The following is a 16,026-nucleotide window of genomic DNA, read 5'->3' on the forward strand; positions in this document are numbered from 1 at the left end:
TGGCTTAATTAGTGTGTTCACCTGTGCACTCCCTATTTATACCTCACTTCCCCTGCACTCCCTCGCCGGATCTTGTTGCCATTGTGCCAGTGAAAGCGTTTCCTTGTGTGTTCCTAGCCTGTGTTCCAGACCTCCTGCCGTTGCCCCTGACTACGATCCTTGCTGCCTGCCCTGACCTTCTGCTACGTCCGACCTTGCTCTTGTCTACTCCCTTCTACCGCGCCTATCTTCAGCAGTCAGAGAGGTTGAGCCGTTGCTGGTGGATACGACCTGGTTGCTACCGCCGCTGCAAGACCATCCCGCTTTGCGGCGGGCTCTGGTGAATACCAGTAGCAACTTAGAACCGGTCCACCAGCACGGTCCACGCCAATCCCTCTCTGGCACAGAGGATCCACCTCCAGCCAGCCGAATCGTGACAGTAGATCCGGCCATGGATCCCGCTGAAGTCCCACTGCCAGTTGTCGCCGACCTCACCACGGTGGTCGCCCAGCAGTCGCAACAGATAGCGCAACAAGGCCACCAGCTGTCTCAACTGACCGTGATGCTACAGCAGCTACTACCACAGCTTCAGCAATCATCTCCTCCGCCAGCTCCTGCACCTCCTCCGCAGCGAGTGGCCGCTTCCGGCCTACGATTATCCTTGCCGGATAAATTTGATGGGGACTCTAAGTTTTGCCGTGGCTTTCTTTCGCAATGTTCCCTGCACTTGGAGATGATGTCGGACCAGTTTCCTACTGAAAGGTCTAAGGTGGCTTTCGTAGTCAGCCTTCTGTCTGGGAAAGCTCTGTCATGGGCCACACCGCTCTGGGACCGCAATGACCCCGTCACTGCCTCTGTACACTCCTTCTTCACGGAGATTCGAAGTGTCTTTGAGGAACCTGCCCAAGCCTCTTCTGCTGAGACTGCCCTGCTGAACCTGGTCCAGGGTAATTCTTCTGTTGGCGAGTACGCCATCCAATTCCGTACTCTTGCCTCCGAATTATCCTGGAATAATGAGGCCCTCTGGGCGACCTTTAAAAAAGGCCTATCCAGCAACATTAAAGATGTGCTGGCCGCACGAGAAATTCCTGCTAACCTACATGAACTTATTCATCTGGCCATCTTGACATGCGTTTTCCAAAAGGCGTCAGGAGCTCCGCCAGGATATGGACTTTGTTCGCACGAGGCGTTTTTTCTCCCCGGCTCCTCTCTCCTCTGGTCCTCTGCAATCCGTTCCTGTGCCTCCCGCCGTGGAGGCTATGCAAGTTGACCGGTCTCGCTTGACACCTCAAGAGAGGACACGACACCGCATGGAGAATCTGTGCCTGTACTGTGCCGGTACCGAACACTTCTTGAAGGATTGTCCTATCCGTCCTCCCCGCCTGGAAAGACGTACGCTGACTCCGCACAAAGGTGAGACAGTTCTTGATGTCAACTCTGCTTCTCCACGCCTTACTGTGCCTGTGCGGATATCTTCCTCTACCTTCTCCTTCTCTACTATGGCCTTCTTTGATTCCGGATCTGCAGGAAATTTTATTTTGGCCTCTCATATCAACAGGTTCAACATCCCGGTGACTAGTCTCGCCAGACCCCTCTACATCAATTCTGTTAACAATGAAAGATTGGACTGTACCGTGCGTTACCGCACGGAACCTCCCCTAATGTGCATCGGACCTCATCACGAAAAAATTGAATTTTTGGTCCTCTCCAACTGCACTTCCGAAATTCTTCTTGGATTACCGTGGTTTCAACGCCATTCCCCAACCCTTGATTGGTCTACAGGAGAGATCAAGAACTGGGGTACTTCTTGTTTCAAGGACTGCCGTGACCCTGTGGTTCCCCCTGTAACCGGTCTTCCTAAGGCTTATATGGACTATGCTGACGTGTTTTGCAAAAAGCAAGCTGAGACTTTACCTCCTCACAGGCCTTATGACTGTCCTATTGACCTCCTCCCGGGTACTACTCCACCCCTGGGCAGAATTTATCCTCTGTCTGCTCCAGAGACTCTTGCCATGTCAGAGTACATCCAGGAAAATTTAAAAAAGGGGTTTATCCGCAAATCCTCCTCTCCTGCCGGAGCTGGATTTTTTTTTGTGTCCAAAAAAGATGGCTCCCTACGTCCTTGCATTGATTACCACGGACTTAATAAAATCACGGTAAAGAACCGCTACCCCCTACCTCTTATCTCGGAACTCTTTGATCGCCTACAAGGTGCCCACATCTTTACCAAACTGGACTTAAGAGGTGCTTATAATCTCATCCGCATCAGGGAGGGGGACGAATGGAAAACTGCATTTAACACCAGAGATGGACACTTTGAGTATCTGGTCATGCCCTTTGGCCTGTGCAACGCCCCTGCTGTCTTCCAAGACTTTGTTAATGAAATTTTTCGTGATCTCTTATATTCCTGTGTTGTGGTTTATCTGGACGATATTCTGATTTTTTCTGCCAACTTAGAAGAACACCGCCAGCATGTCCGCATGGTTCTTCAGAGACTTCGAGACAATCAACTTTATGCCAAAATGGAGAAATGTCTGTTTGAATGTCAATCTCTTCCTTTCCTAGGATACTTGGTCTCTGGCCAGGGACTACAAATGGACCCAGATAAACTCTCTGCCATCTTAGATTGGCCACACCCCTCCGGACTCCGTGCTATCCAACGTTTTTTGGGGTTCGCCAATTATTACAGACAATTTATTCCACACTTTTCCACTATTGTGGCTCCTATCGTGGCTTTAACCAAGAAAAATGCCAATCTCAAGTCCTGGTCTCCCTAAGCGGAAGACGCATTTAAACATCTCAAGTCTGCCTTTTCTTCTGCTCCCGTGCTCTCCAGACCTGACCCATCTAAACCCTTCCTATTGGAGGTAGATGCCTCCTCAGTGGGAGCTGGAGCTGTCCTTCTACAAAAAAATTCTTCCGGGCATGCTGTTACTTGTGGGTTTTTTTCTAGGACCTTCTCCCCGGCGGAGAGAAACTACTCCATCGGGGATCGAGAACTACTGGCCATTAAATTGGCGCTTGAGGAATGGAGGCATCTGCTGGAGGGATCAAAATTTCCAGTTATCATATACACTGATCACAAGAATCTCTCCTATCTCCAGTCTGCCCAACGGCTGAACCCTCGCCAGGCCAGGTGGTCGTTGTTCTTTGCCCGTTTTAACTTTGAAATTCATTTTCGCCCTGCCGACAAGAACATTAGGGCCGATGCCCTCTCTCGTTCCTCGAATGCCTCGGAAGTAGAGCTCTCTCCGCAACACATCATTCCTCCTGACGGTCTGATCTCCACTTCTCCAGCCTCCATCAGGCAAACTCCTCCAGGGAAGACCTTCGTTTCTCCACGCCAGCGTCTCGGGATTCTCAAATGGGGACACTCCTCCCACCTCGCAGGCCATGCGGGCATCAAAAAATCCTTGCAACTCATCTCTCGTTTCTATTGGTGGCCGACTCTGGAGACGGATGTTGTTGATTTTGTGCGGGCCTGTACTGTCTGTGCCCGGGATAAGACTCCTCGCCAGAAGCCTGCTGGTCTCCTTCATCCTCTGCCTGTCCCCGAACAGCCTTGGTCACTGATTGGTATGGATTTTATTACAGACTTACCCCCATCCCGTGGCAACACAGTTGTTTGGGTGGTCGTTGATCGATTTTCCAAGATGGCACATTTTATTCCTCTTCCTGGTCTTCCTTCAGCGCCTCAGTTGGCAAAACAATTTTTTGTACACATTTTTCGTCTTCACGGTTTGCCCACGCAGATCGTCTCGGATAGAGGCGTCCAATTCGTGTCTAAATTCTGGAGGGCCCTTTGTAAACAGCTCAAGATTAAATTAAACTTCTCTTCTTCTTATCATCCCCAATCCAATGGGCAAGTAGAAAGAATTAACCAGGTCCTGGGTGACTATTTAAGGCATTTTGTTTCCTCCCGCCAGGATGACTGGGCAGATCTTCTACCATGGGCCGAATTCTCATACAACTTCAGAGTCTCCGAATCTTCTGCTAAGTCCCCATTTTTCGTGGTGTACGGCCGTCACCCTCTTCCCCCCCTCCCTACTCCCTTGCCCTCTGGTTTGCCCGCTGTGGATGAAGTGACTCGTGATCTTTCCACCATATGGAAAGAGACCCAAAATTCTCTTTTACAGGCTTCATCCCGCATGAAAAGGTTTGCCGATAAGAAAAGAAGAACTCCCCCCATTTTTGCTCCCGGAGACAAGGTATGGCTCTCCGCTAAATATGTCCGCTTTCGTGGCCCAGTTACAAACTGGGACCACGCTATCTTGGTCCTTTCAAAGTCTTGTGCCAGATTAACCCTGTCTCTTACAAACTCCTTCTTCCTCCTTCTCTTCGTATTCCCAATGCCTTCCATGTCTCTCTCCTTAAACCACTCATCATTGACCGCTTCTCTCCCAAACTTGTTTCTCCCACTCCTGTTTCCGGTTCTTCTGACGTCTTCTCCGTGAAGGAGATTCTGGCCTCCAAGACGGTCAGAGGGAAAAAAAATTTCTTGGTGGATTGGGAAGGCTGTGGTCCAGAAGAGAGATCCTGGGAACCTGAGGACAACATCCTAGACAAAAGTCTTATCCTCAGGTTCTCAGGCTCCAAGAAGAGGGGGAGACCCAAGGGGGGGGGGTACTGTTACGCCGAGCACTCCGGGTCCCCGCTCCTCCCCGGAGCGCTCGCAACATCCTCGCATTTGCAGCGCCCCGGTCAGACCTGCTGACCGGGTGCGCTGCAATACCTCTCTCAGCCGGGATGTGATTCGCGATGCGGGAGGCGCCCGCTCGCGATGCGCATCCCGGCTCCCGTACCTGACTCGCTCTCCGTCGGTCTTGTCCCGGCGCGCGCGGTCCCGCTCCTTAGGGCGCGTGCGCACCGGGTCTCTGCAATTTAAAGGGCCACTGCGCCACTGATTGGCGCAGTTGGCTTAATTAGTGTTCACCTGTGCACTCCCTATTTATACCTCACTTCCCCTGCACTCCCTCGCCGGATCTTGTTGCCATTGTGCCAGTGAAAGCGTTTCCTTGTGTGTTCCTAGCCTGTGTTCCAGACCTCCTGCCGTTGCCCCTGACTACGATCCTTGCTGCCTGCCCTGACCTTCTGCTACGTCCGACCTTGCTCTTGTCTACTCCCTTGTACCGCGCCTATCTTCAGCAGTCAGAGAGGTTGAGCCGTTGCTGGTGGATACGACCTGGTTGCTACCGCCGCTGCAAGACCATCCCGCTTTGCGGCGGGCTCTGGTGAATACCAGTAGCAACTTAGAACCGGTCCACCAGCACGGTCCACGCCAATCCCTCTCTGGCACAGAGGATCCACCTCCAGCCAGCCGAATCGTGACATCTGCTTGTGTTATTATTTTCTTTGGATAAGCACGTTCTATAAGACGTTTTTCTAGATCGTTTGCTTGTTTTATATATGTGTCTTCTTTTGTATTGTTACGTTTTAGTCTTATAAATTGTCCATATGGTATGGCATTTTTTACAGCTGCTTTATGTGAACTTTGGTAGTGTAATAAAGTATTTTTTGCAACTTGTTTGCGATAACCTTCAGATATAATACGTCCCTCTTCTATGATTAATTTAACATCTAGAAACTCTAGTTCTTGGTCTCCATACTGATATGTAAATTCCATATTAAAGGTGTTTATTGTGTTTTTATATATTTGACATATGGGTTTGAACTATTGTAGATGTAATATTTTCAAATACTGCCATGTATAGATAGGCGTATGTGCAGGAGACGGGGGTACCCATCGGGGTCCCCGTTTCCTGCCTATACCACCTGTCACCTGACATAAAAGTATTATTGGTAAGGACAAATCTCAAACCTTCACATACGAATTCCATCATTTCTGGTGATATACCCGTATCTTTAATGTATTCTCGTATAGCCTGTATACCCGTCTCATGGGGAATACGGGTATACAGGCTTACCACGTCAATAGAGCATAAAGTAGTTCCCCTCTCACAGTAGACACCATCTACAATTTGTAGCAAATGACTGGTGTCTTTTATATAGGATGGAATCGACTCCAATAAGGGGTTCAATATCCAGTCTAAGTACTGGTATAGGAACTCGGTCGCTGAGCCGATCCCCGCCACTATGGGTCTTCCTGGGGTCGGCTCAGCGACTTGTGAACCTTAGGGAGGTGATACCATTATGCCGGTTTTGGCACTTCTGGGATCAGTCTCTCTGCGGTTTTCTGACTGAGTAGACCTTTTTCAACACTCATATGCAAAAATTTTGATATTTTTGATCATTTTCAATTTTTTTAATTTTTCAAAATTAATATATTTATGACCATAATTCATAATTGAGCTATTACTGCATGACACAACATTGGGATCCTGCCCACGCTTCACCTTCTGCCGACACATCTTGCATGTGGCCAGATTGACATCCTCCGGATGCTGACTTTCCCCCCAACAGTCCGCACTGATTGACTGCTACTGCTGCCGACTCCAGGAACCCCTTTCCACTACCTCCTGGGAAGGTAGGCTGCCACAAAGCAGGTGGTCCACCCTGGGCATGTTTGGCTCCAGACTTCCCACTTCTGCCACCATGCTGACTGCCCACCATGCTACCACCTTGCTGGCTCAGCTGCTGCCTAATGGGAAACCTGCAACCCTCTTCTCCTGATGATGATGAAGCCCCTTCTGCACCCGGCTCCCAAGTGTGATCGGCTTCATCATCATCAAGTTGTGTCTGCACATCACTGATGTCCTCCTCAGGTTTCTTAACAGTGTCTGCTTCAGGAGCCTGAACGCTCACAACACCACCTCCCACGACACTCTCCTCATCACTACTTGCCCACCTAGCGGAGGAAGCGGCGGATGTCTCCTCCACTTCTTGGCTGGGCAGTAGCTTCTGACTGTCCTCTAGTAGATCGTCCTCACTAAATAGTAGAGCTGAACCCACAACATACGATACTTCTATGGGGGCTATGCGGCTTTGCGGCGGGCTCTGGTGAAGACCAGTAACTGCTTAGAACCGATCCCCCAGTACGACCCGTGCCATCGCCTCTCTGGCACAGAGGATCCACCTCCAGTGTCCTCACCAGCCGCTAGTCCGGATCCTGACAACACCCACAGGTGTTTGGCCACTTTTTGTTAAAGTTGGATGTGTAAATAAAAAAAAAAAGTTTTTCAATAAAATGCTGTATTTTTTCCAAATTTTACATTTTTACAAGGGGTAATAGGAGAAAATTCCCCCCAAAATTTGTAACCCCGTTTCTTCTGAGAATGGAAATACCCCATCTTAGGACGTAAAATGCTCTGTGGGCGCACTACAATGCTCAGAAAGAAGGAGTCACATTTGGCTTTTGGAAAGCAAATTTTGCTGAAATGGTTTTTGGTGGGCATGTTGCATTTAGGAAGCCCCTATGGTGCCAGAACAGCAAAAAAAAACAAAAAAAAAAACACATGGCCTACTATATTGGAAACTACACCCCTCAAGGAACTTAACAAGGGATAAAGTGAGCCCTAACACCCCACAGGTGTTTGACGACTTTTTGTTAAACTCGGATGTGCAAATAAAATACAATTTTAAAATTTTACATTTTTACAAAGGGTAATAGGAGAAAATGCCCCCCAAAATGTGTAACTCCATTTCTTCTGAGTATGGAAATACTCCATGTGTGTACGTCAAGTGCTCTGCTGGCCCACTACAATGCTCATAAGAGAAGGACCAAAATTGGGCTTTTGGAGACTTGGTTTGGAATGGAAGTCAGGGGCCATGTGCGTTTACAAAGCCCCCCGTGCTGCCAGAACAGTGAACCCCCCCACATGTGACCCTATTTTGGAAACTACAAACCTCACAGAATTTAAAATTTACATGTGCATGGGCTGTGCAAATGAAAAATTACATTTTTCATTTTCATGAACCACTGTTCCAAAAATCAGTCAGACACCTGTGGGGCATAAATGCTCACTGCACACCTTATGACATTCTGTGAGTGATTTAGTTTCAAAAATGGGGTCACATGTGGGGGGGGGGGGTTCATTTTTCTGGCACTATGGGAGCTTTGTAAACACACATGGTCTTCAATTCCGGACAAATTTTCTCTCCAAAATCCCAAATGGCGCTCCTTCTCTTCTGAGCATTGTAGTGCATCTGCAGAGCACTTTACGTCCACATATGGGCTGTGTTCTTACTCAGAAGAAATGGGGTTACAAATTTTGGGGGACTTTTTTCCTATTTTCCCTTGTGAAAATGAAAAATTTAGGGTAACACCAGCATTTTAGTGAAAAAAAAATGTTTTCTTCATTTTCCCATCCAACTTTTTATTTTTTTGCGTTTATGTCAGAACCGCTGTAAAATCAGCCACCCCTGTGCAAATCACCAATTTAGGCCTCAACTGTACACACTGCGCTCTCACTCCTGAGCCTTGATGTGTGCCCGCAGAGCATTTTACGCCCACATATGGGGTATTTTCGTACTCAGGAGAAATTGTGTTACAAATGTTGGGGGTCTTTTTTTCCTTTTACCTCTTGTGAAAATAAAAAGTATGCGTCAACACCAGCATGTTAGTGTAATTTTTTTTTTTTTACACTAACAAGTTGGTGTAGACCCATACTTTTCCTTTTCTTAAGGGGTAAAAGGAGAAAAAGCCCCCCAAAATTTGTAGTGGAATTTCTCTCAAGCATGGAAATACCCCATATGTTGCCCTAAATTGTTTCCTTGAAATACAACAGGGCTCCAAAGTGAGAGAGCACCATGCGGATTTGAGAACTAAATTAGGGATTAAATAGGGGTATTCTACGCCAGTGATTTCCAAACAGGGTGCCTCCAGCTGTTGCTAAACTCCCAGCATGCCTGGACAGTCAGTGGCATGTTGTTTTGCAGGCTCCATTTTAGAAACACTGCCGTACAATACGTTTTCATTTTTATTGGGGAGGACAGTGTAAGGGGGTGTATATGTAGTGTTTTACCCTTCATTATGTGTTAGTGTAGTGTTTTTAGGTTACATTTGCACTGGCGGAGGTTTACGGTGAGTTTCCCCCTAGGAGTTTGCACTGTGGTGGAAAATTTGCCGCAGCTCAAACTTGAAGCAGGAAACCCTCTGTAAACCCGCCCATGTGAATGTACCCTGTACCTTCACATGGGGGGGCAAACCTCCAGCTGTTTCAAAACTTCAACTCCCATCATGCACTGACAGACTGTGATTGCTGGGAGTTGTACACTGGTTGGAAAACCTTCAGTTAGGTTCTGTTGCCTAACTCAGTATTTTCCAACCAGTATGCCTCCAGCTGTTGCAAAACTACAACTCCTAGCATGTACTGATTGCCAAAGGGCATGCTGGGAGATGTAGTTATGCAACAGCTGGAGGTACGCAACTACAACTCCCAGGATGCCAAGACAGCTGTTTGCTGTTTGGGCATGCTGGGATTTGCAGTTTTGCAACACCTGGAGGGCTACAGTTTAGAGACCACTGCACAGTGATCTCCAAACTGTAGCCCTCCAGCTGTTGAAAAACTAATAATCCCAGCATGCCCACAAAGCAAACAGCTGTCTGGGCATGCTGGGAGTTGTAGTTTTGCAACATCTGGAGGGCTGCAGTTTATAGACCACTATATAGTGGTCTCAAACTGTAGCCCTCCAAATGTTGCTAGGCAACTCTAGGATAGAGGGAGCCGCATCACCGTCTTCTTCTGCCGCCGATCGTCGCCTCCGCTGATGGGTAAGTGGATCTTCGGCGCTGGTCCCCTTCGGTTTCCCCATTCTGCCCTGCCTATTGTGGGTGGGCAGAATGGGGAAACCAAAAGTAACCCCCCCTGCCCCAAATCTGCTATTGGCCATCGCTTCTAGATGACCAATAGCAGGGATAGGAGGGGTGGCACCATAGACCTGTATGACCCGGAATAGCCACAAATCGCCGGTGTGAATTCACCGGCGATTTGTGGTGATCGCCGACATGGGGGGTCTCAGGCCCCCCTGGGCATTGGCATGAGATGCCTGCTGAAGGATTTCAGCAGTCATCCCGGTCCGATCACCACCCGGCAAGCGGCAGTGATCGGAAATGCGGAGGGTGTACAGGTACGCCCTCCACCCGTAAGTGACGAGACGTGAGGGCGTATCCATACGCCCTCGATCCCCAATGGGTTAACCTTCGGAGAAGGAAGCAACATTCCATCTATTACACCGTACCACCCCCACCCCTGCTGTATGCTGGATATCACTAGAAACAACAGTCTACCACCTCCTGCTGTTTGCTGGATACTAGTAAAACATTGGTCCGCCACCTCCTGCTGTACATTGGATACTATAAGTCAGTAACCTCCTGCTGTATGCTATCTACTACTAGGAACACCAGTCCATCACCTCGTGCTGTAAGCTGGATATTACAAGTCAGCCACCTCCTGCTGAATGCTGGCTACAAATAAAACACCAGTCCACCACCTTCTGCTGTATGCAGATATAACAACCAAATCCTGAGGAATTCATGGTAATAAGAACATACAACAACCTTTACACACAGTACAGACCAAAAGTTTGGACATACCTTTTAATTCAAAGAGTTTTCTTTATTTTCATGACTATGAAAATTGTAAATTCACCCAGAAGGCATCAAAACTATGAATTGACAAATGTGGAATCATAGACATAACAAAAAAGTGTGAAACAACTGAAAATATGTCATATTCTAGGTTCTTCAAAGTAGCCACCTTTTGCTTTCATTACTGCTTTGCACACTCTTGGCATTCTCTTGATGAGCTTCAAGAGGTAGTCACCTGAAATGGTTTTCCAACAGTCTTGAAGGAGTTCCCAGAGATGCTTAGCACTTGTTGGTACTTTTGCCTTCATTGGGTTCAGGTCTGGTGACTGTGGAGGCCAGGTCATCTGGCGCAGCACCCCATCACTCTTCTTCTTGGTCAAATAGCCCTTACACAGCCTGGAGGTGTGTTAGGGGTCATTGTCCTGTTGAAAAATAAATGATGGTCCAACTAAACCGGATGGAATAGCATGCCGCTGCAAGATGATGTGGTTCAGTATGCCTACAATTTTGAATAAATCCCCAACAGTGTCACCAGCATAGCACCCCCACACCCTCACACCTCCTCCTCCATGCTTCACGCTGGGAACCAGGCATGTAGAGTCCATCTGTTCACTTTTTCTGCGTCGCACAAAGACACGGTGGTTGGAACCAAAGAGCTCAAATTTGGACTCATCAGACCAAAGCACAGATTTCCACTGGTCTAATGTCCATTCCTTGTGTTCTTTAGCCCAAACAAGTCTCTTCTGCTTGTTGCCTGTCCTTAGCAGTGGTTTCCTAGCAGATATTCTACCATGAAGGCCTGATTCACACAGTCTCCTATTAACAGTTGTTCTCGAGATGTGTCTGCTGCTAGAACTCTGTGTGGCATTGACCTGGTCTCTAATTTGAGCTGCTGTTAACCTGGGATTTCTGAGGCTGGTAACTCGGATGAACTTATCCTCTGCAGCAGAGGTGACTCTTGGTCTTCCTTTCCTGGGGCGGTCCGCATGTGAGCCAGTTTCTTTGTAGCTCTTGATGTGCACTTGCAAAAAATGAACACTAGGAGTCAGTGTGACTTTAAAAACAGCCCAGGCTCAGAACAATACTGAACAGGAGTTCATCATATCCACATGAAAACATAAGATACTGTTCAGTATTGCCCTGAGCCTGGGCTGTGCCATAGGCATACCATTATACAGTAAATACAATCTAATGATTGCATCTAAAAGCCCCCTATGAGGACTTAAAAAGTAAAGTAAAAAAAAATGTCTATAAAATTCTATAAAACCCCCTCCCCTTAATAAAAATAGACACACACAAAAAACAATAAGTAATATTTGGTATAAGTGCAAAGATAATAATACAAGGAAAATAATATCAAGTGGTTGAACTAATAAGTCAAAATGGCAGTGTATTTAAAGGGGTACTTCACTCCTAGACATCTTATCCCCTATCCAAAGGATAGGGGATAAGATGTCTGATCACAGGGGGTCCAGCCACTGGAGACCCCCGCGATCTCGGCTGCAGCACCCCGGACATCCGGTGTACAAAGCGAACTTTGCCAGATGACTGGCGATGCGGGGCAGAGGCTCGTGATGTCACGGTCATGCCCCGTTTGTGACGTCACGGGCATGCCCCCTCGATGCAAGTCTATGGCAGGGGAAGTGATGGTCACCCCCTCCAATACACTTATGTTGATGGGGCAGGGCCGTGACGTCACGAGCCTCTGGCGCTGCACCCAATGCTCTAAACGAACGCCGGGCCCAACAGGGAGATCACGGGGGTCCCCAACGATGGGACACCCGTGAGCAGGCATTTTATCCCCTATCCTTTGGATGTCTAGGGGCGGAGTACCCCCTTTAAGGCCAAACTGGGCTGAGTCCACAAGGGGTTAAGTATAAAGGATTAAAAGAAAACCCATAGGTACCACTGTGCCCACTGTGGATTAAGTATGCTTTCTCATCTGTGTATCTTACGGTACCTTACTTTCACTTTTTGCCTTGTAAGTGTTGCTGACAAAATAAACCAGAAACTCATCATGCTTATGACAAAAATGCAAGTTGCACTGACATCTAGTGGCAAATATGAAAATTACAATGGTGCTCTGCAGCAAGTTTTCACTGGTTTATGGCACAACCAAACTCCTAGATAAACCGCCTTCTCTCAAAACAAGGTTACAAATGTGTTATTTCTTTTCCCTTTAGAAGCTTTGATCGATCCATCTTAATCCAGAATAGAGCATAACTGCCTAAATGTTCCTGGTTTCTGTTTTTTTTTTTAAAACAATTTACACCCATTTACTGCAGGTTTTCAGGGTATGATCTATTAGTGTGATCTATTAGTGACTATGGGGAAGCTTTATCAAAATCTGTACAGAAGAAAAGTTGCCCATAGCAACCAATCAGATAATTTCTTTCATTTTTAAAAAGGCCTCTGAAAAATAAAAGAATGATCTGATGTGTTGCTAGGGGCAACTGCTCCACTTTTCCTCTGCACAGGTTTTGATAAATCTTATGTATAGACTATTTCTGGAATGTATACTTTTGGCAGCATGCTTTTGAATTCTGCAAGTAGATTTCATTTAATGGTCAAAAGGACTACTGCGGGTTAGCATTTGGAATATCCATGTGGTCCTTTACCTGATCCTGAGCCATTGCTACCTGGGAGCTGGGGTAGTGCCTCCACCCAACGGATTATCCAGGGTATCTGCAGCTAGTTTTGTTTAGAGCAGTCCCTTTCTCCATTCATTTCAAGAAGAAGCAAATCAATGCGCTCATTGGAGTAAATAGACAGCAGGCGATCAAACAAACTGCAAGTTTCAGGCAGTAAAATATATGTTCACTTAATCCAGGTCAGGATCAGAACGAAGCCGGTAACAGACTTAAAAAAGTCACCGGTATAGAAACTAATTACAAAGTCGTAATGTGTTAACTAAATACGGTAACGCACCAGTACAGTATTGTACACCTAAGAGGTAGCCAATGACCACAAAATATCACTTTTGCTGCATCTTAAAAATTTACTCTAGTGCTCTATGTCATACTCCAACACAGCGTGGGGCTTCAGTTAAAAGGGGTTGTTACACACTGTGCCCCAGCCGCAAGTACCGGCCGTGAGCGCAGTGTCCCTGTGTCCCCAAACGCCGGCAGGGCCGGATTTTGCATCGCGGGACGTGCCCACATGCGAATCCCGGCCCGTCTCTTACCACGCTCCGCTCCTGCAGCTCCTTTTTGTCTCTCAGCTCCGGCGCGCACGTCTCCATCCCTTAGGGCGCACGCGCTCCGGAGCTCTGATATTTAACTCCTTAACCTCTTCAGGACACAGGGCGTATGGATACGCCCTGCATACCGAGTCCTTAAGGACCGAGGGCGTATCCATACGCCCGTGGAAAATCCGGTCCCCACCGCTAGCCGGTTGGGGACCGGAGCCGGATGCCTGCTGAAATCATTCAGCAGGCACCCTGGCACATCGCCCAGGGGGGTCCTGAGACCCCCCCATGTCGGCGATCGGAGAAAATCGCATGTCAATTCAGACATGCGATTTTCTCCAATTCCGGGCTGATCGGGTCTCTGGTGACCTGATCACCCGGAAAATAGGGCTGATCGGAGTTGTCAGCAACAGCCCCGATCAGCCTAAAGGATAGGAGTGAGGTCGCAATGCTGCGATCTACTCCTATCCCCTGCCATTACTCAGAACGGAGTTCTGACCAATGGCAGCGCAGGACAGGGGGTTGCCATGGCAACCCCCTGTTCTGCCCGCCTCTGGATGTCAAGGGGCTCTGGGAAGAAGATGGAGGCCGTACCTGCAGGAGAAGATGCCTGGGGACCTGGGATCTTCGCTGGAGCCTGCAGGATCCTGATCAGGTAGGGAATCGACAGTGGGGGGGATTGAAAGTGAAAGTAAATCGATTTTTACCGTGGCAACCACTAGGGGGGCCAAACTGCAACTCCCAGCATGCCCAGACAGCCAAAGGCTGTCTGGGCATGCTGGGAGTTGTAGTTTTGAAACATCTGGAGGGTCACAGTTTGGAGACCACTGTTACAGTGGTGCCCAAACAGTAGCCCTCCAGATGTTGCCAAACTACAACTCTCAGGATGCCTTGACTGCCCAGGCATGCTGGGAGTTGTAGTTCTGTAACATCTGTCCCTTCAGATTTAGCAATTTTCATGAAATGTTTGAAAATTGCTGCTCTACTTTGAAGCCCTCTAATTTTTTCAAAAAGCAAAAATATGTCCATTTAATGATGCCAACATAAAGTGGACATATTGTGTTTGTGAAGAAAAATAAAATGTATTTGGAATATCCATTTTCCTTACAATTAGAGAGCTTCAAAGTTAGAAAAATGCTAAATTTTCAAAATTTTCATGAAATTTTGGGATTTTTCACCAAAAAAGGATGCAGTTAAAGCCGAAAATTTACCACTAAAATAAAGTAGAATATGTCACGAAAAAACAATCTCAGAATCAGAATATTCGGTAAAAGCGTTTTTGCGTTATTAATTCGTAAAATGACGGTGGTCAGAATTGCGAAAAAGGGCTCAGTCCTTAAGGTGAAAAAGGGCTGCGTCCTTAAGGGGGTAAGGAACAAGGACGTACACGTACGTCCTAGCTACCTGGTGGTTAAGGACCAAGGACGTAGGTGTCCATCCATGGGAATTTCTGTCCCTGCCGCACATCAGGCGGGGACCGGACCGGGGTGACTGCTGATATCTATCAGCAGGCACCCAGTGCAAATGCCCAGGGGGGTTATCAGATTGAATTCACACTGACGATTTGCTGTGATTCCGGGTCATACGGGCCTCCAGTGACCCGACAACCGGCCCAAAACACCCACGATCCCCCTGAACGGATAGGAGTGAGATGGCAGGGGTGCCACCCCTCCTATCCCTGCTATTGGTCATCAAGAAGCGACGACCAATAGCAGATCGGGGGCGGGGGGGTTAACTTTCGGTTTCCCCATTCTGCCCACCCACAATAGGTGGGGCAGAACGGGAAAACCGATGAGGATCGGCGCCGAAGATCCACTTACCCATTGGCGGCGGCAGCAAGCAGCGATTGGCGACGGTGATCGACGGCAGAAGAGGACGGCGATGCAGCTCCCTGGATCCTACGGAAGCCGGTGAGTTGCCTAGCAACATCTGGAGGGCTACAGTAAGGGACCACTATACAATGGTCTCTAAACTGTAGCCCTCCAGATGTTCCAAAATACAACTCCCAGCAAGCCCAGACAGCTGTTTGGGAATGCTGGGATTTGCAGTTTTGCAACAGCTGGAGGGCTAAGGTTTGGAGATCACTGTGCAGTGATGTCTAAACAGTGGCCCTCTAGATCTTGCAAAACTACAACTCTCAGCATGCCCACTCAGCAGATTGCTGTCTGGGCATGCTGGGATTTGTAGTTTTGCAACATCTGGAGGGCCACAGTTTGGAGATCACCGTGCAGTGGTCTCTAAACTGTAGCCCTCCAGATCTTGCAAAACTGCAAATCCCAGCATGCCCAAACAGCAAACAGCTGTCTCGGCATGCTGGGAGTTGTAGTTGCGTACCTCCAGCTGTTGCATAACTACATCTCCCAGCATGCCCTTC

The sequence above is a fragment of the Hyla sarda genome, chromosome 4 (genome assembly GCF_029499605.1).
Source record: "Hyla sarda isolate aHylSar1 chromosome 4, aHylSar1.hap1, whole genome shotgun sequence".
Classification (NCBI taxonomy): domain Eukaryota; kingdom Metazoa; phylum Chordata; class Amphibia; order Anura; family Hylidae; genus Hyla; species Hyla sarda.